Below are 24,500 nucleotides of genomic sequence, written 5' to 3' on the forward strand. Positions count from 1 at the left end.
TCTTCTTCTTCTTCTTCTTCTTCTTCTTCTTCTTCTTCTTCTTCTTCTCCTCTTTTTTTTTTTTTTCCTGAAAACCCTGTCACCTGCTTTATTTCAGGAGGAAGGTCAAGGGGAAATATTCACTTTATTTTGAGGGGCTGGTAAACTGGAGCAACAGCAGCAGCGATTCTGTGCCTCTACAGAGCCTCTGATCCACAGGGAAAGCTTAACTTCCATGTTTGATTCAAGAGTCTAATTTTTTCCTAGAGCAAGATCATCCATTTTTATTGGGATAAAAGAATAAAGAACAACAAACTCAATAGCACCAAATGGGGTTTAACGCAGAAAATAGGGCCTGGTTTCTCCTTTTAAATGAAATTTTTACATTAAAGTGTGTTTAGAAGTCAGAGTTGTTTTTCCTCTTGATTCAACCCTTCTCTTTCCCCCAATAGGAGCCTGAAACCTGGAGAGCAAAACACTCCAGCTGCCCCTTCCACACAGGACTCTGACCACCAGTGAGTGGCCCAGCTCAGCCTGCTCACAGCGACAGGACAATGACTATGCTCTCAGGGAGAAGGGGTACTGAGGATGCCACCAGTCAAAGAGTCGGACGCTGTGCACTGGGTCCAGGATGACCTGCACACCCTGCTCATGGCCAGTTTCCGGCCACCGTGGACAGGAGAGTCTTGGAACACCAGTCTTACTTGATGATGCCGCATGTCCGTGCTCACATTGATCGTAAACAGGGTGAAGATCATTCCCATGACACTTGAAATAAAGATGAAATTGAGGGTGATGACCTACAGGAGGCAGCAGTCCTGGTCAGGGTTGGTATGAACATCCTGGTACTGAACAGGCGGCTGCAGCCCTCCCATGCGCTCTCTCTTTAACCTAGGAGATTGTTTCTGAATTTGAATTTGAATTCCCACAATGGTTCTTGTCTGTTTCCAACAATCTTTCTGCACCAGAAAAGTAAGCATTTGGAATTCTTTAATATGCTGGGCGTGCTCTCTGGAATGGCTGGGTTTTTGGAGATTCGGGCAGCAAAGGGCTCATACATATGGTACAGAGATCGGTTCACACACGCCCGGAGGCAGCAGCTTCTCCATGGACTCTGGTCGCAGGCGCAAAGGCAGAGAGGCATCCAGCGTGTAGTGCCTTCGGTACAACCTGGTCCAAAAGGCAGCAGTGCAAGTGGCAGTCCAGGCATTCTTACAAATCAGGGGAAAATTCACAATGTCCTCAGGAAGAATGTAGGAGGCCAGCAACAGCCAAATATCCATGGGGTATTCCTCCCCTCCAGCCTCATCCAAGTCTCTGTGCCTCTTGCCTTTCTTTTTCCTGGAGACGGGTCTCTCCTGGATGCTCTCCTCCTGCGCATCCACCTCGTCACTGCTGTCGACATCACAGGGCTCACCAGCCCCAGAAAGAGCTTCCACTGAGGAACCTGAGAGGCTTCCTGCTGAACAACATTGATGACGAAGGCTTTCTTGATCCATCCAGACCTCACGACGGCCGGGTCCTAGTTGGCATAGTCCGCCACAGTCACTCGACCCAAGCAGGTGTCATGGGCCCGGAACTTGAGCCGCTTCCCTCGCTTAGGCGAGGCCGGCCGGGACCCCAGGTCATGTCTCGGACCCCAGAGCCGGCTCCAGGAGCCGCAGGACAGCTCCGCCCCGCTCCGTGGCCATCCCGCTCCGCTGGCCGCCGCTCTCACGATGAATCAGTTCCAGTTCTATTTGATACCATAATTTCTACTTGGTTAGAGAATTGAGTCTTCAAACTTATTGAATCTCATATACATATTATCATTTCAATCATTTTGTAAATATTTATTTGCTTCGCTTTTGGGGGGTCAAATAGTATACATAATTCTATAAATAAGTGTATTTACGCAAGGTGTTAGTATGAACTGAGGAACTCAAATTTAGGAGTCAGTCATCTTGAATGGTAACATCATTTAAAAATAATAATAATAACTTTCCTGAAAATTAAATGAGAGGAGAGGAGGCAAGATGGCTGAAGCCTAAGGAAGTTCCATCTGCTTGCTTCAAGCAGAGGACCAGATTTGAGGCTAAACTTCAGAGCACTCAACTTTAAATAAATAAATAAATAAATAAATAAATAAATAAATAAATAAATAAATAAATAAAAACTTGAAAAATAACTGATTGGAAATACTACAAGCACTGGGTATAGAGAGGAGACAGAAGAAGATGCAAGGTGGGTGAGCAAAGTTGTGCAGCTATACAGCATGGTTGGGAAGATGGAGAGATGGTGCAGCGACATAGCTCCTGTCCCCTGGGAGTGGAGATCTCAGCCCCACACAGAGATTCCTAAACAAGAGCAAAAGAGAAGGGAAGGGAAGCCCACATAACATCCGATGGTAGGAACTGGAGATGATTCTGCTGACCGGAGGGTCTTAGTTCTATCCTAAGCTAAAAGCCCATGTGTGCTTGAAGCACCAGCCTGAAAAGTGCCCCTGATTGTCGGAGATGGAGAGACCACAAAGCAGAAAGGCTTACCTGAGGAGGGATCTGAGCAGATTACACAGCAGTAAGTCTCCCGAACTGGGTATTCACTTAAAGAAATTTGATGGAGCTTAGCCAGAGTGCCCCAGGAAAGAGGCACATTCCTCCCCATCTACAGCTGTTCCCCCAACCCACAGAAAAGCCCTGAACTGGAAATCAGCACCCAGAGACAGGACCTGGAAGCTCTGGGGATTCGGATGTCGGGCTGGGTGGGAGCCCGGGCAGAATCCCTGCCTGGTGGAATGGCTCTGGACTAGAAATCAGCACCCAGTAGCAGGGCTTGGTGGAGCTGGGGATTTGGACATCTGGCCAAAGAAAGCCCAAACAGAAGCCCAGCCCTGCAAGAGCCTGCCATGCTGAAAGATTAAAAAACCAAGCAGGGTGTTTTGTTTTTCTCCTTTTTTTTCTATTTTCTCCTGCTTGGGGTGGTGACCAGGGGTTGCCAGCAGCCCAAGCACAGCTGAGGCATTGGAAGGGGAGGAAGAGATGGCCTACCCTTCCTATAAGATACAGGCACCACCCCACAACACAAATCTGTTTAAACTACCCTGATTGGACCCAATACCCTGCAGAATTCAGTGCCTTGGGGGAAGGGAAAGTAGCCCAGAACAAATACATGTAAGTGGTAAGTCTCTAAGGCAACCCAGCCTCTGGGCTAGGGACAACCCGGGATCCCACCCTACAGGGCTTCAGCCAGGAGGCCCAGGGCCAGTCAGGGACAGCAATTCACATTAGACTGAATCAGATAGCTGCTCAAGAGGACAGAGACCCACACCCAAGGGGCCAGATCCAACAACATAGGAGAAAAATCCAGTGAGCTCCATAAATAGCAGATCCAAAGTTTTTGTTGTTATTGCTTTGGTATATGTGTGTTTTAATTTTTAGTTTTAATTAGAATGTTGTTTTCTTTCTTATCCCATTTTTTATTTTGTTCTATATTTTATTCAATTTAGCATTGTTACTTTCTAAAATTATAATTATTATTTCAGTCATTATTTTCTACCTTTTAATTTTTATACTTACCTTATTTCTGGTCTCTGCCTTCTTTGCTTTCATGTTCTTTTTGTTTGTTTTTTCCCTTTCCTAACACTTTTGGTCTCCAGACTTCTAGTATTCCTTTTGTAAGTGTGTGTGTGTGTTGTCTGCTTGTTTGTCTTCTAAGTTTTTTGTTGAGACTGTTGCTTTTACTATTGTTGATGTTAATATTGTTAGGTGTTTTTTGGTTTTGTTTGGTATTGCCTTGCCTTCATTACTTTTATATACTTTTTCTCCTTCTACTTCACTTGATCTCAAGCCTTCAAGTATTCTTTGTGTGTGTTTTTTCAGTTTGTTTGTCTTTTAATCTTTTGGTTGAGAATGGGGCTTTTATCATTATTTATGTTGATAAATTTTACAGGTACTTTTTATTTTGTTTGGTTATGCCTTGCCTTTTTTATTTCTTTTTATTTCTCCTTCTTCTAATTATTTTTTTATTGTACCTCCAAGTATTTTTCATGTGTGTGAGTGTGTTTTTTGTTTGTTTGTTTGTTTGTGTATCTTTTTATATTTTTGTTGAGGCAGTCGTTTTTGTTATTGTTGATGCTGATATTTGGTGGGGGGGCATTTTCTGGTTTGGTATTATATGGTTTTGTTTTGTTTTGTCAATGCTAATATATAAAAGTTGATATTAAAAAGTTGATAGGATTGGGGTTGAGACCATGAGGACTGAGCCTACCCAAAAAATGGACAATAGCAACCAAGACCCAAATTCAACAGAAGAGCCCACATAACCCACACAAGTGTCATTCTTAAAGCAGCCAGCTCAGAAGGTCAAGGAGACTACTCCACTGAGTCCCACAAGAAGGACACAACACCAAGACTGGGAGGCATGGCAGTCTTATCTGATACACACTGACCTGACTATGCAGCCTAACACAACTCACATAGGCCCAAACTCTCAGACTGCTAAAATGGTGAGAAAGAGAAACAACCCCCAAAAGAAAGTAAAAGAGGAATCACAAGAAAAGAAACTACATGAAATGTTAGTAAGCATTTTGACAGATAAAAAATTCAAAGAAATGATTTTAAGGATGCTCAAACAACTTAGTGAGAACTACAAGCAACTTAATGAGAACTATACCAGCATATAAAAAGAGGTAGAAGCTATGAATAAAATAAACTGCAAATGAAGATTGACAGAGCTGATATAAAGAATAACTAGGAAGGATTCAATAGAATATTAAAAGAAGCTAAAAAATGAATCATCAACTAAGAAGATAAGGTAGATAAAAACACCCAATTAGAGCAGAAATTGGGGGTGGGGGGCGGAAAGGAGGAGAGTTTAAGGGAGCTCTGGGACAAAATGAAACATAACAATAAGTGCATCATAGGGGTACCAGAAGAAGAAAAATCAAGAAATAAATAGAGAAACTGCTTAAAGATATAATGATAGAAAACTTCCTAACCTGATGAAGAAAAAAGTCACACAAGTCAAGGAAATACAAAAAGTCACAATAAAGATGGACTCAAAAAGACCCAAACCCAGACATATTATAATTAAAGTGGCAAAAGTTAAAAATGAACAAAGAATCTTAAAGGCAGCAAGAGAGAATCAGAAAGTTACCTACAAGGGAGCTCCCATTAGATTATCAGCTAATGTCTTAAAAAAATAAATTAATTAATTAACACTTTAGGCCAGAGGGAATGGCATGAAGTATACAGAGTAATGAAAAGGGACTGAATCCAAGACTACTCTATTCAGCAAGACTATCACTCAATATTGAAGGTGAAATAAATAGCTTTTCAGACAAAAAAAAAAGGGGGGGGGGGCTAAAGAAATTTACTAACACTAAATGAACACTGCAATAAATGGTAAAGAATTGTTGCAAGAAGAAAAGGACATATAGAGAAAGAGTGAAATACAGGCATAAAGAATAAAAATGGCAACAAATATGTACCTATCAATGATAACCTTACATGTAAATATCTTAAAAGCTTCAATCAAAAGACATAGGGTAGCTAATTGGAAAAGAAAATAAGACCCATATATAGGTTGTCTATAAGAGACCCATTTCAAAACAAAAGACTCACACAAGATGAAAATAAAATGATGAAAAAAGTTTTGTACAAATAGAATTTTTTTAAAAAAGTGCTGATACAGAAATACTCAGTACTGATAAAATAGACTTCAAAATGATGGCCATAAAAAGACACAAGAAAGGTCACCACATAACATTAAATGGATCAATCAAACAAGAGGCTATAACCCTGGTAAACATATATGCACTGAATATAGGAGTACCAAAATATATTTTAAAACATCTGAAGGACTTCAAGGGAGAGATCCACAGTGATATAATTATATAGGGGATTTTAACACCCAATTGACACCACCATATAAATCTTCTAGACAAAATATTAACAAGAAAACAGAGACCCTATAAAACACACCAGATAAGCTGAATTTAATTGATATTTGCAGAATATTTCACGCAAAAGATGTAGAATATACATTCTCAAGTACACACCAGACATTCTCAAAGATAAACCACATGTTAGGACACAAATTAAGTCTCTACATGTTCAAGAAGACTAAAATCATATAAAGTATCTTCTCAGATCACAATGACATGAAATTAGAAGTCAATCACAATAAAAACACTAAAAAATATTTAAACACATAGAGGCTAAATAACATGCTATTAAACAATGAATGGGTTACCAATAAGAGCAAGGAAGAAATTTAAAAAAAAATTTTTGGAAACTAATGAAAATGAATACACAACACAAAATTCATGGGACTCAGTAAAAGCAGTCCTGAAAGGGAAGTTCATAGCAATACAGGCCTATTTCAAGAAACAAGAAAAATTGTCTAATAAACTATTTAACAATATGACTTAAAGATTTAGAAAGAGAAGAAAAATAAAATCCCACAGTTAGTAGAAGGAAGAAAATAATAAAGATCAGAGTTGAAATAAACAACAACAATCTAAAAATCTAAAAATTAAATACAAAATATGAATAGAACCAAAACCTGGTTCTTTGAATAGATAAACAATATTGAGCAACCTTTAGCAAGACTCACCAAGAAACAAAGAGAGGACCCAATAAATAAAATCAGAAACAGAAATTTTGATGTAACAACTGACTCCACAGAAATACAAAGAAATATAAGAAAACACTATGAACAATTACATGCCAACAAATTTGACAACCTAGGCAAAATGGACAAATTCCTAGAATCATACAGTCTTCCAAAACACAACTGAAAGAGTCAGAAGAAAGGAACAGACCAAATCAACTAGAGAAATAGAATCAGTAAAAAACAAAACAAAACAAAAACTTCCAGGAAACAAAAGCTCTGGTTTGTATGGCTTCACAGGAGAGTTTTACAAACAATCCAAGAACTAACACTATTTTCCTCAAACTATTCCAAAACTTTCAAGAGGAAAGAAGACTTCCAAAGTTTTTTGAGGCCAGCATAATCCTAACCCCAAAACTAGACAAAGACACTACAAAGACAATTACAGGCTTATAACCCTGATGGACATAGACACCAAAATCCTTAACAAAATGTTAACAAATCAGTTCCAGCAATATATTAAACAAAATTATACAGCATTAACAAGTAGGATTTATCCGAGGGATGCAAGGCTGGTACAATATTCAAAACTCAATATATTTCTTACACCACATAAACAAAATAAAAAATAAAAATTATAATATCACAACAATAGATGCTGAAAAAGCATTTGACAAAATCGAGCACCCATTTTTGATAAAATCTCCCAGTAAAGTGGGCAAAGAAGACTTTCTCAACATAATAAAGGTCATATATAAAAAACTTGCAGCTACCATTATACTCAGTAGGCAAAATCTAAAATATTTTCTTTAAGAAAATAAACAAGACAGGGATATTCACTTTCACCAGTCTTATTCAACATAGCACTGGACATCTTAAACACAGTGATTAAACAAGAAGAAAAAAATAAAAGAAACCTAAATTGGAAAGAAAGATGTGAAACTCATTATTCACAGATGACATATTATTGAACATAAAAACCCCTAAAGACCCCACCAATAAAACTACTAGATGTAACAAATGAATTAGATAAAGTAGCAGGATACAAAATCAACATCCAAAAATTGTTGGCATTTTTATACACTTATAATGAATACAAGGAAAAAAAAGCTAAAAAAAAAAAGACTAAAAAAAATCCCATTTAATATTGCAACAATAAAATTAAGATATGGAGAAATAAACTTAAATAACGAGGAAAAATATCTGTTTTCAGAAAACATTGAAAAAAAATAGAGGAAGATATAAAACATTGGAATCATATAATATATTCATGGATTAGAAGAATTAATATTAAAATGCACATACTAGCCAAAGAAATCTATAGATTCAATGCAATACCCATCAAAATACCAAAGGCATATTCCACAGATCTAGGACAAATACTTCAAAAGTTTATATGGAACCATAAAAGACCCCAAATAGCCACAGCAATCTTGAAAAAGAAAAACAAAGTAGGAAGGATCACAATACTAGATACCAGGTTATACTACAAAGCCATTGTAAGCAAAATAGCCTGGTACTGGCACAAGAACAGGCATATAAATCAATGGAACAGAACAGAAAATCCAGAAATTGACCCAAGACATTATGCTCAATTAATATTTGACAAAGGTGGCAAGAGCATACAGTGGAGTAATAAATGGTGTTAGGAAAATTGGACAGCTACACGCAGAAACATGAAACTAGACCACCAATGTACACCATACACAAGAATAAACTCAAAATGGATAAAATACTTAAATGTGACTTGTAAATCCATAAAAATCCTAGAAGACAATGTAGGCAACAAAATTTCAGACATCGCATGCAGCAGAATTTTCACTATTCCAACACCTAAGGCAAGAGAAACAAAGGAAAAATTAACACATGGAACTAAAAAGCTTCTGCACAGCAAAAGAAACAACCGTCAAAATGGAAAGGGAACCCAGTATGTGGCAGAGCATAATTGCCAATGATATATCAGATAAGGGGTTAATTTCCAAAATATATACTCATATAACTTAACAAAAGAAAGACAAAGAATCCAATTTAAAAATGAGCAGAGGACCTGAGTAAACACTTCTCCAAACAGGACATACAAATGGCCAAGAGACATTTGAAAATATGCTCAATGTCACTAATCATCACAGTGATACAAACTAAAATGACTCTGAGGTGATAACCTCACACCTGCCAAAATGGCTGCCATCAACAAATCATCAAACAACAAGTGCTGATGAGAGTGTGGAAAAAAGGGGACTCTAGTACAATGCTGATGGAAATGGAAACTAGTCCATCCTCCATGGAAAACTTTATGGTGTTGCTCAAAAAATTAAAAATGGAACTGCCATTTTGACCCAGTGATCCCACTTCTATGAATATATTCCAAGAAGCCTGATACATCGATCAGAAAGAGTATGTGCAAACCTGTGTTCATAGGAGTGCTATTTACAATAGCTAAATTCTAGAAAAAGCCCAAATGTCCATCAGTAGATGAATGGATAAGAAAGTAGTGGTACATTTACACAGGAATACTACGCAGCTATATGAAAGAAAGATTTCTGAGCCTTGTAAAGTCATACTTTAATCCTTTTTTTGCCAAATGATTCAGGACTGTGATGGTGTTGAGCAAATAGTCTTTCTTCATATATACTAACTATTACTAAGTCATCTACATATTGTAGAAGAATTTATCATTTTAATTGAACATCTCTTAAATTTTTTGCTAATATTTTCCCAAATATAGTCGAGATTTTTAAATCCTTGTTGCAATACAATCCAAGCATATTGAAGCATGGCTTTAGCTTCTGGGTCCTGCCATTCAGCAGCAAATAACAGTTGAGCCTGTTCATCCATTGAATTGCAGGAAAAAAGCATCCTTCATATCTGGGACTGAAAACCATTTCTGTCCCTGGGCACTGTTGTCAACAAAGTAATAAGGGTTGGGCACCATAGGATCAATGTCCTGGGCAATATCATTTATGGCTGTAAGATACTGTTATAAATTAGTATTCATCAGACTGAGGCTCTTTGACTAGTAAAATGAGGGCATTATAGGGAGACTGGCATGGCTGAATTGTCCAGATTTTAAGAATTTCTGTAATACTAGTTGAACTCCCTCTATATCTTTATTTTAAAGAGGTTATTGTTTCATTTAGTTTAATTTTTATTGGTTGGATGTTAATGGGTCTATCTGGGTGGCATCAGCCCAAACAGCTCAATCAACTTGCTTGTAAATCTTGGCTGTGAAGAGTTCATCCATGAGTCCTCCTGGGCAAATCAGAAGCACCTGGAGCTGGAGAGCATGTTTCAGTGGGACTTCTAAACATAAATTGCTGCTTCTCAGGGGACAAAGTTAATTGAGCATGCAATCTACAAAGCAAATCTCAGTCCAATGATGGAATAGGGCAGCCTTACATGCAGAGAAAACTATGTGTAAATTTTTGATACCCAAGCCAGCATTCTAGAAGTTGAAGGAATGCCTGTTTTTGTAATTGTCCGGTCACTCCAGTACTCTAATAATCATCTCAGTTGAACTTTTTTAGTTAGTTTTGTATTTAGCATTGAGTTTGTAGCTTTCATATCTACAGGGAAGACAGTTACCTTGATCCCCACTGTTAATTGTACCTAGGGTTTCTGTGGGTAAATAGTAATAGGTAGGGAGGTAACTAGGGGAGCCCCTGGGCCTACAAATTAGTCCCTCCTAACATTTTTTTGGTGAGGATTTCTATCCTTTTCTTTCTTTCTTTCTTTCTTTCTTTTTTTTTTTTTTGAGTTCCAGGCAGTCCTTTCTCCAGTGGCCTTCCTCTTTGCAACAGGCAAATTGACTGGCAAGCAGCAGGTCTTTCCCTTTTCGGTCCTACCTCTTCATCTGGTTTCCCAGCATTGTTTCTTTTCTGTTTTTCTCTATTGTTGAGAGTATTACAGGTGTCCACCCTTATATTTCTTCCACTGCCCCACTATACCCAGCTTCTGCCCCACCACAGACCTTCACTGAATGATTGCCTGTGTCTGTGAGCAATACATATATGGATATAAGTTATTTGGTTAATATCTTCCCACCCTCCTCTACCCCTTTTTCTCTGAGATTTGTCAGTCTGTTACATGCTTTCATGCCACTGGATCTATTTTGTTTGTCAGTTTATTTAGATTCCACATATAAGTAAGATTATATGATATTTGTCTTTCTCTGCTTGGCTTGTTTCACTTAGCATAATAATCTCCAGGTCCCTCCATGTCATCTCAAAGGACAAGAGATGTTTCTTACAGCTGCATAGTATTCCATTGTGTACATGTACCACAGCTTTTTAAACCACTCATCTACTGATGGACACTTGGGTTGTTTCCAGATCTTAGCTATTGTAAATAGTATTGCTATGAACATAGGGGTACATATATTTTATCTGATTGGTGTTTTAATTTTTTTTCTTTTATTGATTTTAGAGAGAGAGGAAGGGAGAGGGAGAGAGAGAGCTAGGAAACACTGATGAGAGAGAACATCAATTGGCCACCTCCTGCATGCCCCCCACTGGGGATTTGGCTCACAACCTGGGCATGTGCCTTGAGTGGGAATCAAATTGGCGACCTCTTGGTGCATGGGTTAACGCTCAACCCCTGAGCCACACTGGCCATCCTTTGCCCATTTTAATTGGATTATTTGACTTCCATTTCTTGACTTGTATGAGTTCTTTATATATTTTGAATATTAATTCCTTATCAGATTTATCATTGGCAAATATGTTCTCCCATACAGTGGGTTTCCTTTTCATTTTGAGAATTGTTTATTGTGCTGTGCAGAAGTTTTTAGTTTAATGTAGTCCTATTTGTTTATTTTTGCCTTTGTTTCTCTTGCCCTAGGAACTGTATCAGTGAAAATTTTGCTAAAAGGGATGTCTGAGATTTTGCTCCCTATGTATTCTAAGATTTTTATTGTTTCAGAAATTACATGTAAATCTTTTATTCATTTTGCATTTATATTTTTTTATGGTGTGAATTGGTGGTCTTATTTCATTTTTTTAAATGTACCTGTCCATTTTTTCAGCACCACTTATTGAAGAGACTGTCTTTACTTCATTGTATGTTCTTGCCTTCTTTGTCAAAAACTAGTTGAGCATAATGGCTTGGGTCAATTCCTGGGTTCTCTGTTTTAATGATTTTCTACTTGTTCTGGGGCCAGTACTAGGCTGTTTCAATTAAAATGGCTTTGTAGTGTAACCTGATATCTGATATTGTGATTCCTCCAACTTTGTTCTTCTTTCTAAAAAATGCTGTGGCTATTCGGGGTCGTTTTTGTTCTAAATAAATGTTTGAAGTACTTGTTCTAGATCTGTCAAATCAGCTATTGTATTTTCATAGGGATTGCATTGAATCTGTAGATTGCTTTGGATATTATAGACATTTTATTATATTATTTCTTCCAATCCATGAACACAGTAGATGCTCCCATTTGTTTGTATCTCCCTTTATTTCTTTTTTCATAGTCCTGTAGATTTTTGAGTACAGGTCTTTTACCTCCTTGGTTAAGTTTATTCCTAGGTATCTTTTGTTGTTGTTGCAATGGTAAATGGGATTGTTTATTTTATTTTATTTTTTTTTTGGTTTCTCTTTCTGATAGTTTATTATTGGTGTATAAAAATGTCATTAATTTCTGGATGTTATTTTGTATCCTGCAACTTTGCCGAATTCATTTATTACATTTAGTAGTTTTTGTTTGAGTATTAAGGATCATCTATGTACAATATCATGCCATCGGCTTATAATGAAATTTTTACTTGCTCCTTTCCCATTTGGATGTCTTTTTCTTTTTCTTCTTGTTTGCTCACTGTGGCTAAGACATCCACTACTATGTTGAATAAAAGTGGAGAAAGTAGACATCCCTGTCTTGTACCTGTTTTTACGGAAAACTCTTTTAGTTTTTGCCTGTTGATTATAATGTTGGCTTTAGATTTTTCATATATGGCCTTTATTATGTTAAGATATAATCTCTTTATTCCCACTTTGTTGAGAGTTTTTATTGAAAATGGGTGCTAGATTTTGTCAAATGCTTTTTTCTGCATTTATTCATATGATCATGTGATTTTTGTCTTTCATTTTGTTTATATGATGTATCACATTTATTGATTTGCAAATATTACACCAGCCTTGTATCCTTGGAACAAATCCCTCTTGGTCATAAATTATGACTCTTTAATAGATTACTGAATCTGATTTGCTAAAATTTTGTTGAGGATTTGGCATCTATGTTCATCAGGAATATGACCTGTAATTTTCTTTATTTTTAGTATCTTTACTTGGTTTTGGAATTAGGATAATAATTCTGGCCTTGTAAAAAGAGCTTGGAAGTCTTCCTTTCTTGTGCATTGTTTGGAATACTTTAAGAAGAATAGGTGTTATTTCTTTGAATATTTGATAAAACTCCCCTGTGAAGTCTTCCAGTACAACTTTAGTTTGCTGGGACTTTTTTGATTGCTGCTTCAATTTCATTAATTGTTATTGTTGTATTCAGGTTTTCTGATTTTTCCTTATTGAATTTTGAAACATTGTATGTTTCTAGGAAATATCCATTTTTCCCTAGTTGTACAATTTGTCGGCATGTAGTTGTTCATAATATGTTCATACAATCCTTTGCATTTCTGTGTTATCAGTTATTACTTTGCACCTTATGGTTCTGATTATATTTGTTTATTTTGTTTCTGATGAGACTAGCTAAATGTTCATCAATCTTGTTTATCTTTTCAAAGAACCAGCTCTTGGTTTCATTGATTGTTTGCATTATTTTTCAGTCTCTATGTCACTTATTTCCAATCTGTTCTTTTATATTCTTTCTTGTACTAACTCTGGGTTTTTCTTTTTGTTCTTTTTCTAATTCTTTAAGTTGGAGGGTTAGATGATTTATTAGAGATTTTTCTTGGTTCTTGAGGTAGGCCTGTAATGCTATGCACTTTCCTCTCAGGACTGATTTTTCTATGTCCCATAGGTTTTGGGTTTCTGTGTGTTCATTTTTATTTGTTTTCAAAAAGTTCTTTATTTCTTCCTTGATCTCATTGATAACCCATTCATTGTTTAATAACATACTATTTAGCTTCCATGTGTTTGAATGTTTTTTAGTGTTTTTATTGTTGTTGATTTCTAGTTTCATGCCACTGTGATCCAAGAGGATGCTTGATATGATTTCAGTCATCTTGAACTTGTAGAGACTTAGTTCATGTTCTAATATGTGGTCTATATTTGAGAATGTCTCATGTGCACTTGAGAAGAATGTATATTCTGCAGCTTAGGGTGAATTGTTCTGTAAATGTTAATTAAATCCATCTCTTCTAGTATGTCATTAAGGGCCTCTTTTACCTTGTTGTCTGGAAGATTTATTCAGTGAAATCAGTGGAGTGTTAAAATCACTGACTTTGACTTGTTGATCTCTCCCATAAATTTCTCCAATAGCATGCATATATATATATATATATATATTCCAATTTTTGTATGCATATATGTTTACCAGAGTCGTATCCTCTTTTTTGATCAATGCCTTTAGTATTACATAGTTGCACTATTTTTCTCTTTATATGGCCTTTGCTTTGAAGTCTGTTTTGTCAGATATAACTATTGCTACTCCAGTTTCTTTTTTGTTTTCATCTGTTAGGAAAATTCTTTTTAATATCTTTACTTTCATCCTGTGTGAATCTCTTGTTCTGAGTTGGGTCTCTTGTAGACAACACATATATAGGATATGTTTTCCTATCCATTCAGCACCCCATTTTTGGTATTTGTGCATTTGATCCATTTACATTTATTGTTATTACTGATAGATATATATTTATTGCTATTTTTATTCTTTATGCTTGTGTTTTGTTTTGTTTTTTCTTTATTGATTTTAGAGAGAGAGAAAGGGAAAAGGACAGAGAGATAGAAACATCGATGAGAGAGAACATCGATTGGCTGCCTCCTGCATACCCCCCATTGGGGATCAGGCCCACCATTTGGGCATGTGCCCTGACTGGGAATGAAGCTGGGGACCACTTGGTGCATGGGTCTATGCTCAACCACTGAGCCACACCAGCCAGGAGTGTTTCTCTCTCTCTCTCTCTCTCTCTCTCTCTCTCTCTGTGTGTGTGTGTGTGTGTGTGTGTGTGTGTGTATATATATATATATATATATATATATATATATATATATAATTTCTTCTTCTTACAAGAGTCCTTTTAACATTTTTCGCAATGCTGGTTTAGTAGTAATAAACTTCTTTAGCCCTTTTTTGTCTTGGAAGCGCTTTATTTCACTTTTTATTTTGAATGATAGCCGGCTAGAGAGAATAGTATTGATATAATATTCTCACTTTTTATTACCTTGAATACTTTATACAATTCTCTTCTGGCCTGTGGTGTTTTTGTTGATAAATCAGGTGAAAGCTTTATCAGAGTTTTTTTGTAGATAATACATTGCTTTTCTTTAATGTCTTTAGAGTCTCTCTTTGTCTTTCATTTTTGGCATTTTAATTATTATGTTTCTTGGTGTGGGTCTCTTTGGGTTCTTGTTTGTGACTCTCTGTGCTTCCTAAAATTGTGTGCCATTTTCTTTCACCAGGTTAGAAAAGTTTTCTGCCAATATTTCTTCAAATAGATTTCTGTCTCTTGCTCACTTTCTCCTCCTCTGTTCCTTTTATCATGCCGATATGTTTACATTTTATATTGTTCCACAGTTCCCTAAAACTGTTTTTTTGTTTTTTAATTATTTGGAGGGGTGAAGGTGGAGGTTCTGACTGAGTCATTTTTTCTACCATGTCTTCTAATTTGCTGATTTGATTATCTTGCTATCTCTAATCTGCTGTTTATTCCTTCCAGTGTATTGTTTATCTGATATGTCCTTCTTCACTTCTGACTAGTTTTTTACTGTTTCTATTTTTTTTTATATATATACTATTGAACATCCTTATAATCATTACTTGAAACTCTATATCTGATAAATTTCTCATCTCCATTTTATTTAACTCTTCTTTTGGAGAATTTTTTTTTCTTTCATTTGGGTTTGTTTGATTGTCTCCTCGTTTTTGTTGCCTCTTTGTGTTTGTATCTATTTAGTAGATAAATCTGCTATGACTCTAAGTACTGATGGGCTGACCTTCTGTGTTGGGTGTCTTGTGCGACCCAGGGTTGAAGTCTCTTTGATCTTCTGAGCTGGGTGCTTTAGAAATATTCCTTGCATGGGTTATGTGGGTCCTTCTCTTGTAATGGGCTCCTGATTGTTGTAGACCCTTTTATTGGTGGGCTCAGTACTCAATCTTGCTGCCATTGAAGCTCAACCCCAACCACATGATGGCAGCTGTTATACAGGTGCTGACAGAATAAGACATGACAAAACTGGACCAATCCATAAACAACATCAATAAAAACTGATAACAAGCGCCAAAACAACCCCACTCTCAACAACAACAACAAAAAGGGTAAGAAAAGAGAAGAGAAAGAAAGGGAATTAAAAGAAAACATTATACTACAAGAGACAAAAAGAATTAGAGGGAAAGAAGGATGAAAGAGGAGAATGTGAGAAAAAATGGTGGAGAAAAGAGCAAGAAAATAATAACATAATAGAAGATTATATCCTTATCTGTATCTATAGGTATAGATATAGATGTATATAGATATATTTTACATATATAGAAAATAATTATAATTTTTAAATGTAATAATAATGGATAAAATAATATATGGAAAACATTTTTTAAAGTAAAGAGAAAGAAAAAGTAGATGGATAAAAAAATAGCAAAAAATAAAGAATTTGAGAGAAAAATGGAGAAATAGAAACAAAGTGAAATCTAATATATATAAGGAGATTATTACAGAATATTATCAAATAATTTAAAGAAAAAGACAAAAGTGGAGTTTATCTCTGCAGCAGTGCCCATTGCAGCTTCACCCTTTGGATCTGTTCTTTATAACACTCACCAGATGTTACTCAGATATTGTCCAAGACTAGCCTATTGATATGGCAGTCACAGGCCTCTTTCTAGAACCTCTGGTGTGATCCTTGTCAGTTTCTATCTCTGCCTGGCTTTCAGCCACCAGTCTAGTACTTTGCAAGTCAGAGTCCCAGTCTGGTGGGTGAGACTGCTGAAATCCAGAGTCTAGGTCTACCTCAGGACTTGCCCTTGAAAGTCACTCTTCTGAATTACTTTCTCTACCCTCACGGACCTTTGCTCTTCAGAGATATCTGGAACCCTACCATGGCTTTTTAAGTAGACTTGTCTTGGGGATAGTGCTTGTAATCTGTAGGTGTGGGGGCAGGCAATTCATCGTTTGTCCAGGATTGCACTGGCTGGCTGTATTCACCAAGTAGCTTGGATCTGCTTCCCTGTAAATCTGCCAAAGGGCTCAGATACACCCTTCTGTCTCCTGGACAGAAATCCACCAAAACAGAAACCCACCAGGGAAACACTGTTGCAATGCCTCAGCTCCATCTGGCTTCCTTGCAGTCCCTTGCCTCCACCAAGAGTAAAATACAAAATCAGTCCCTCTTGGTACTTCAATCTTTCTACACAGCTGGCCTTCCTTCAGCAGGGCTTCTGCCCAAGCCCCAGCTGGCCCACTACTTATATACCCCACACCATCAGAATGAACCTTATGGATGCAGATTCCTAGCCCGATGCCTTTTCTTTTTTTGGCTCTGATCACAGCAGAATGCGGCAGATCTAACAGGTTCACAGGTTGCGAGCAGGGCACCTTCAGTGTGCTTGAGGTGGAAGTGAAGTAGGGAAGTCTGATTTCTCTCTTTTCTTTTCTTTTCCCTAGGCACACAGAGCAGCGCCCATCTGGTTCTCTGCCCAGTAATCCACTAGGGGCTGGAGGATCTGTCAAAGTCACAGCAGGGTGCACTGGCCAGCTCCCTGTGAAGCCAAGGTCTGTGATGTGGCCCCTTCCCCAGGCCCACAGAGCAACTGTCCCTGGTGCTGAAACAAAGTGCTCTTTTTTGCCTGGGGTGTTGCAGTTTGTTCTTAAAAGGTGGATTGAATCTCCACTGCTTCCCACCAGCTGGTGCAATAAGGCTCCTTCTTCCCTTTCCTGTTCTTCTGAGTTGAAGATCTGTGTATGGGGTTTAGACTCCATGCTCCTAGAAGTGTGGGGGCTCTGCTGCCACAATCTCTCTCCAGTTTCCTAGCTATGCACCTGCACAAGTTGATTCTCCCTAGCATGTGCCCCCCTGTCTTTTCTCTGTTCTCCCTGTTCACCATATTTTAGATCAACTTCACTTTAACTGTTTTTTCATACTGGTTGCCCTACAGTTCAGCCACAAATCCAACTGGTGGTGAGAGCAAGCAGACAGAGGGTTTGCTTACTCTGTAGTCATGATGAATCTGTCCCTATACTGTTTCTAAGAAAATAACAGCCTGCTTTAATTTTCTTGTTCCCTGGGCATGGTGAATTTTAAAGGCTATGTCGATCAGCTTGGTGGGATTTATTCTCAATGTTGCAACTTCCTTCTGATATCTGGGGTACTTTGCTCAATAAAAGTCATGTTTACCATCCAGACATTTTATGGTGCCTGTGGGTCAGCATCACTGTGCTATGGTAGGCCTGATAGAGCCTTTCTAAAAATTCAGAAGGGTCTTTGTTTTCTGTTGTAGAGCCTGTATCATATTCAGGCTCTTTTGTTTAGGGACTCCTTTTTTAAGCCCTTCTAATATGCACATTTTGTAATGTTTTAGGAAGGCTAGGATCCCACTATTCAGGTCCCAATTGGGCTCTATCAAGGGAAGTGCCTTGGCTAGGTTAGGGATCCCATTGGATTCTCTTGAGGAAGGCATTGAACCTTTTCATTAGACTTATTCATAACTAGACACCTTTTGTCTGCCATTATCAGAATGTTAACTAGATATTGTACATCTGCTCAGTTTGGATGGGGAGTGGCAAAAAATAGGGGTAATAATATCTGCCATTTTCTGAGAATTCTGTCTATATGAGGGGTTTGCATTCTTACAATTCAATAAATCTGAAATGGAAAATAGAGTATAGACCCAACTGTAGTCAGGGTCTGTCCTTCTCAGCTTATTCCACCTATAGAGTATTGCCTTAAAGGGAATTGTCGCACCCCAGATAGAGATGCTCCTTGGCCAATTTGGGTACCCTGCCGGATCTTCAAGGGGAAGACCATTCCTTCCTCATACAAGGGTGGAGGTGTCAGCTTCTGTGCTCTATTTTAGGAGTATTTAGCAGTGGGAGTGATGGTGGGGGAAATCCTCCTGCTGCTAGTCTTGGGTCTTTGGGTTCAGGGCATTAAAAAGACTCTTCTCCTCATTTTCCTTTTCTTCCTGTGTCTCATTTTCAGAGAGGGGTTTTGAGTTTATTTCCTTCTCTGCATCATTAGGTTGTTCCCTTTCTTTGCTGAATCCTTATTGTGTAAGACATAAATGGCTGGACATAAGGGATTTCATTCCATTTCCCTGACCATTAGCAAAACAATTCCAATTGTGTGATGGTATAGTAATTTAAGGAACCATTTAGAGGCCATTTTCCTCATACTTTGAAGTATACATAGGCCAAGCAGTGTTACAATAGAAAACTAATTTGTTTTTAATCATTGGATCATAGCTGTACATGGCCCAAGTGGCTCCCTCAGGAGTCAAAACAAAACAACCCCTGATGACACAAAAGTACAAACTCAAAACCATAACCATAGCAAGACCCCAGACAAAGTGGAAACATATGAACACAACTTGTATTCATAATTTTATTATTCCAAGTGAGTGCTCACAAATAAGTCTTATTGTCTTATCTCCTGTTAATGGAAACTGCAAGCTGTCCTGACTAGACTCAAATGGCACAAAGCCCAAGAGGCAGGGATAGAAATCCCTCTGGTGTGCATGCAAATTTGACTTATCTAGTCTGGGAGTCCATCTGCTCCCCAGACACCCATTTTCTTTTACCAGCTAAGTTTTCCAGGCAGCTGAGACTTTTAAAAGAACTACAACGACATTCTCTGATAAAACCTCATGGAAGTTGCTGGAGAATCTCCATAGTCCCAGGGTTGGCCTGCCACAGGCAGCTGGGACCCCAGTTCAGGCTCCCCAGGACTTACAGAAGTCCACACTATCCCATCAGAGTCATCAAAAACTGTAACAAAAAAGTACGGGTTTGGCTACCTGCCACAAGAAAAGCCAATCTTGTGAGGCAGTTGCTGGTGCAAAAGGAAAGAGGTTTTATTCAGGAGCCACATGACCTGGGAGAATGGTAAACTTCCATCTCAAACACCAATCTCCATTTTTTCTCAAAGATCATCTCTTCTTCCTACTGAAACCCATCTTCTTATAGGGATAAAGGGGAGTGCTTTTTTTCCTCTCCAATTACCTTGCTAACTTTTGGGGAGTTTGGGGCCCTATCCATTCACCTTTCTAGATTTTGATGTGCTGAGGCCCTATTCATTTATCTTTCTACCTTTTGGCATGCTGGGGTCCTGTCCACTCATATTTCTAGTTTTTGGTTATGCTCAGGCCTTATTCATTCATACTTCTAGCATTTTCCATACTCCGTGTAAGAACCTCCCCTTGCCCCCATCTTGGCCAATGGTGGAGCCTTTCAGTGCTCCAACTGACTGTCTGAAGTAACAATAGCTTTATCCATATCATCTCATTTCCCTCTAACTTTTCCTACTACATATTTTAATGTCTTTTGTAGTATTTATTGTATCCTGCCTTTTATTATAGTTATACTGGATTTTAAAATCCTTAAGAGTACTTCACATTGCTTATTATCTGTGTAGTTCATATCAAACTGTATTGTACTTAATAAGCATTTAAATACTTATAGATTTTTATTTGACTTTTTTTTTATTGATAAATTTTTGTTGCAGATGTTTCTCCTTTTTCCCCCACTGATTCCGCCCTCCCCCTCCCTCCCTGCCCCTTCCCCTAATTGTTGTCCATATCCACTGTTCATGCATACATGCATATAAGTTCTGTGGTTCATCCCTCCCCCACCTCCCCCCTCTTTAGGTGATTGTAAGTCTGTACCCTGCTTCCGCGTCTCTGGGATTACCCCATTCCTCAAACTGTTATGTTCATTATATTCCACAAATAAGTGAGATCATATGAAACTTGTCTTTCTCTGTTTGGCTTGTTTCACTTAGGATGATACATTCCAGGTCCCTCCATGTAGTCTCAAAGGATAAGAGATCTTTCTTTCTTACCGCTGCATAGTACTCCACTGTGTATATGTACCAGAGCTTTTTGATCCATTCGTCTACTGATGGACACTTGGGCAGTTTCCAGATCTTAGCGATTGTAAATAGTTCTGCTACAAAGATGGGGGTACATATATTATTTCTGATTGGTGTTTTATGCTTCTTAGGGTATATTCCTAGAAGTGGGATCACTGGGTCAAATGGAAGATCAATTTTTAATTTTTGAGGTGACACCATACTGTTTTCCATAGTGGCTGCACCAGTCTGTATTCCCACCAGCAGTGCACTAGGGTCCCATTTTCTCCACACCCTCGCCAACACTTGTTGTTTGATGATTTGTTGATGGCGGCCATTCTGACAGGTGTGAGGTGATACCTCATTGTTGCTTTGATTTGGATCTCTCTGATGATTAGTGATGATGAGCATTTCTTCATATGTTTCTTAGCCATTTGTATGTCCTGTTTGGAGAGGTGTCTATTTAGTTCCTCTGCCCATTTTTAAATTGGGTTCTTTGTCTTCCTTTTGTGGAGTTGTATGAGCACTCTATAGGTATTGGAAATTAACCCCTTATCTGATATATCATTGGCAATTATGCTCTCCCATACAGTGGGTAGCCTTTCCGTTTTGATGATTGTATCTTTCGCTGTGCAGAAGCTTTTGACTTTGATGTAGTCTCATGTGTTCATTTTCTCCTTTGTATCTATTGCCTTAGGTGATGTGTCAGTAAAAATTCTGCTGTGTATGATGTCTGAAATTTTGTTGCCCACAGTCTCTTCCAGAATTTTTATAGAGGCATGAGTTACATTTAAGTCTTTTATCCATTTTGAGTTTATTCACATGTAGGGTGTAAGTTGATGGTCTAGTTGCATTTTTCTGCAAGTAGCTGTCCAATTTTCCCAGCACCATTTATGAAAAAGGCTGTCCTTACTCCACTGTATGCTCTTGCCAACTTTGTCAAATATTAATTGAGCATATTGCCTTGGGTCCATTTCTGGGTTCTCTATTCTGTTCCGCTGGTCTATATACCTGTTCTTGTGCCAGTACCACGCTGTTTTGATTATAGTGGCTTTGTAGTATAACCTGAAATCTGGTATTGTGATCCCTCCAACTTTGTTCTTCCTTTTCAAGATCGCTGTGGCTATTTGAGGCCTTTTTTGGTTCCATATGAACTTTTGAAGTAATTGTTCTAATTCTGTGAAGTATGCCGTTGGTATTTTGATGGGGATTGCATTGAATCTATATATTGCTTTGGGTAATATGGACATTTTAATGATGTTAATTCTCCCAATCCATGAACAGGGTATGTGCTTCCACTTTTTTATATCTTGCTCTATTTCTTTTTTCAATGACCTGTAGTTTTCTGCGAATAGGTCCTTTATTTCTTTGGTTAAGTTTATTCCTAGGTATCTTAATTTTTTTGCCGCAATGGTAAATGGAATTGTTTTCTTAGTTTCTCTTTCTGTGAGTTCAACATTGGTGTATAAGAATGAAATCGATTTCTTGACATTAATTTTGTATCCTGCTACTTTGCCAAATTCTTTTATTAAGTCTAGTAAACTTTTGGTGGAGTCTTTGGGGTTTTCTATGTACAGTATCATGTCATCTGCAAATAATGACAATTTCACTTCCTCCTTTCCAATTTGGATCCCTTTTATTTTTTTTCCTGTCTGATTGCTGTGGCTAAGACTTCCACTACTATGTTAAATAGGAGTGGCGAAAGTGGGCATCCTTGCCTTGTTCCTGTTCTTAAGGGCAATGCTTTTAGTTTTTGCCCATTGAGTATGATGTTGGCTGTAGGTCTTTCATATATTGCCTTTATTATCTAGATATGATCCCTCTATTCCTACACAGCTGAGCGTTTTTATCAGAAATGGATGCTGGATTTTGTCGAAGGCTTTTTCAGCATCTATTGATATTATCATGTGGTTTTTATTCCTCATTTTATTTATGTGGTGTATTACATTTATTTATTTGTGAATATTCTACCAGCCTTGCATCCCTGGGATGAATCCCACTTGGTCATGGTGGACAATTTTTTTGGTATATTGCTAGATTCGATTTGCTAGTATTTTGTTCAGGATTTTGGCATCTATGTTCATCAGGGATATTGGCCTGTAGTTTTCTTTCTTTGTTGTGTCTTTTTCTGGTTTTGGAATTAGAATTATACTGGCTTCATAAAACGAGTTTGGAAGTCTTCCTTCTTCTTGAATTTTTTGAAATAGTTTGAGGGGAATGGGTATTAGTTCTTTGAATGTTCGGTAAAACTCCCCCGTGAAGCCATCCGGGCCTGGGCTTTTGTTTGCTGGGAGAGTCTTGATTACATCTTCAATTTCTTCTGTTGTTATTGATCTGTTCAAGTTTTCTATCTCTTCCTGATCCAGTTTTGGGAGACTGTGTGTTTCTAGAAATTTGTCCATTTCACTTAGATTTTCGAATTTGTTGCCATATAATTATTCATAGTAGTTATTAATGATCTTTTGTATTTCTGTGGTGTCAGTTGTTATCTCTCCTCTTTCATTACTGATTTTATGTATTTGGGTTCTCTCCCTTTGTTTCTTGGTGAGTCTAGCTCAGGGTCCATCAATCTTGTTTATCTTTTCGAAAAAACAGCTCTTTGTTTTATTGATCCTCTGAATTGTTTTTTTTGGTTTCTATGTCATTTATTTCTGCTCTGATCCTTACTATTTCCTTCCTTCTACTTGCTCTGGGGTTTTCTTTTTGTTTGCTTTCTAATTCTTTAAGTTGTGAGGTTAGACAGTCAATTAGAAATTTTTCTTGTTTTTTGAGGTAGGCCTGTAGTGCTATGAACTTCCCTCTCAGAACTGCTTTCGCTGCATCCCATAGATTTTGTGTTGTTGAGTCTTCATTTTCATTGGTTTCCAAGAAGTTTTTGATTTCTTCCTTGATCTCCTCGGTGACCCATTCATTGTTTAATAACATGCTATTTAGCTTCCATGTGTTCAAATGTCTTTGTATGTTCTTCTTGCAATTGATTTCTAGTTTCATGCCATTGTAGTCTGAGAAGATGCTTGATATAATTGCAATCTTCTTGAACTTGTAGAGTCTTAGTTTGTGCCCTAACATGTGCTCTATCTTTGAGAATGTTCCATGTGCACTTGAGAAGAATGTGTATTCTGTAGTTTTGGGGTGTAGTTCGTTGTAGATATCTATTAAATCCATTTGGTCTAGTGCTTCATTTAGAGTCTCTGTTTCCTTGCTAATTTTTTGTCTAGAGGATCTATCCAGTGATGTCAGCGGGATGTTGAAGTCCCCTGCTATGATTGTATTGCTATCAATTTCTCCTTTGAAGTCCTCCAATAGTTTTTTAATATATTTTGGTGCTCCTATTTTGGGTGCATATATGTTTATCAAGGTTATATCTTCCTGTTGGATAGATCCTTTCAATATTATGTAGTGGCCTTCTTTGTCTCTAGTTATGGCCTTCATTCTGAAGTCTATTTTATCAGATATAAATATTGCTACCCCAGCTTTTTTTTTCTTTTCCATTTGCTTGAAAGATTTTTTTCCATCCCTTCACTTTCAATCTATGTGAGTCTTTGGTTGTGAGGTGGGTCTCTTGTAAACAACATATAGATGAGTAATGCTTTCTTATCCAATCAGCTACTCTGTGTCTTTTTATTGGAGCATTCAGTCCATTTACATTTAAGGTGATTATTGATATGTACTTATTTATTGCCATTTTTTGTTTTGTGTGGTTCTATTTTCCTTCCCATTTCTCCTGGTAATTACAGCAGTCCTTTTAACATTTCTTGCAGTGCTGGTTTGGTGTT

The 24,500-nt window shown here is 37.6% G+C and overlaps 1 pseudogene; it reads right to left on the reverse strand.

Annotated features, from left to right (window-relative positions):
• Positions 1–537: 537 nt before the first annotated feature.
• On the reverse strand, positions 538–17,639 carry LOC118619677 (annotated as a pseudogene).
• Between the last annotated feature and the right edge of the window lie 6,861 nt (positions 17,640–24,500).

This window comes from Molossus molossus, unplaced genomic scaffold, assembly GCF_014108415.1.
Source record: "Molossus molossus isolate mMolMol1 unplaced genomic scaffold, mMolMol1.p scaffold_m16_p_7, whole genome shotgun sequence".
Taxonomy (NCBI): Eukaryota; Metazoa; Chordata; class Mammalia; order Chiroptera; family Molossidae; genus Molossus; species Molossus molossus.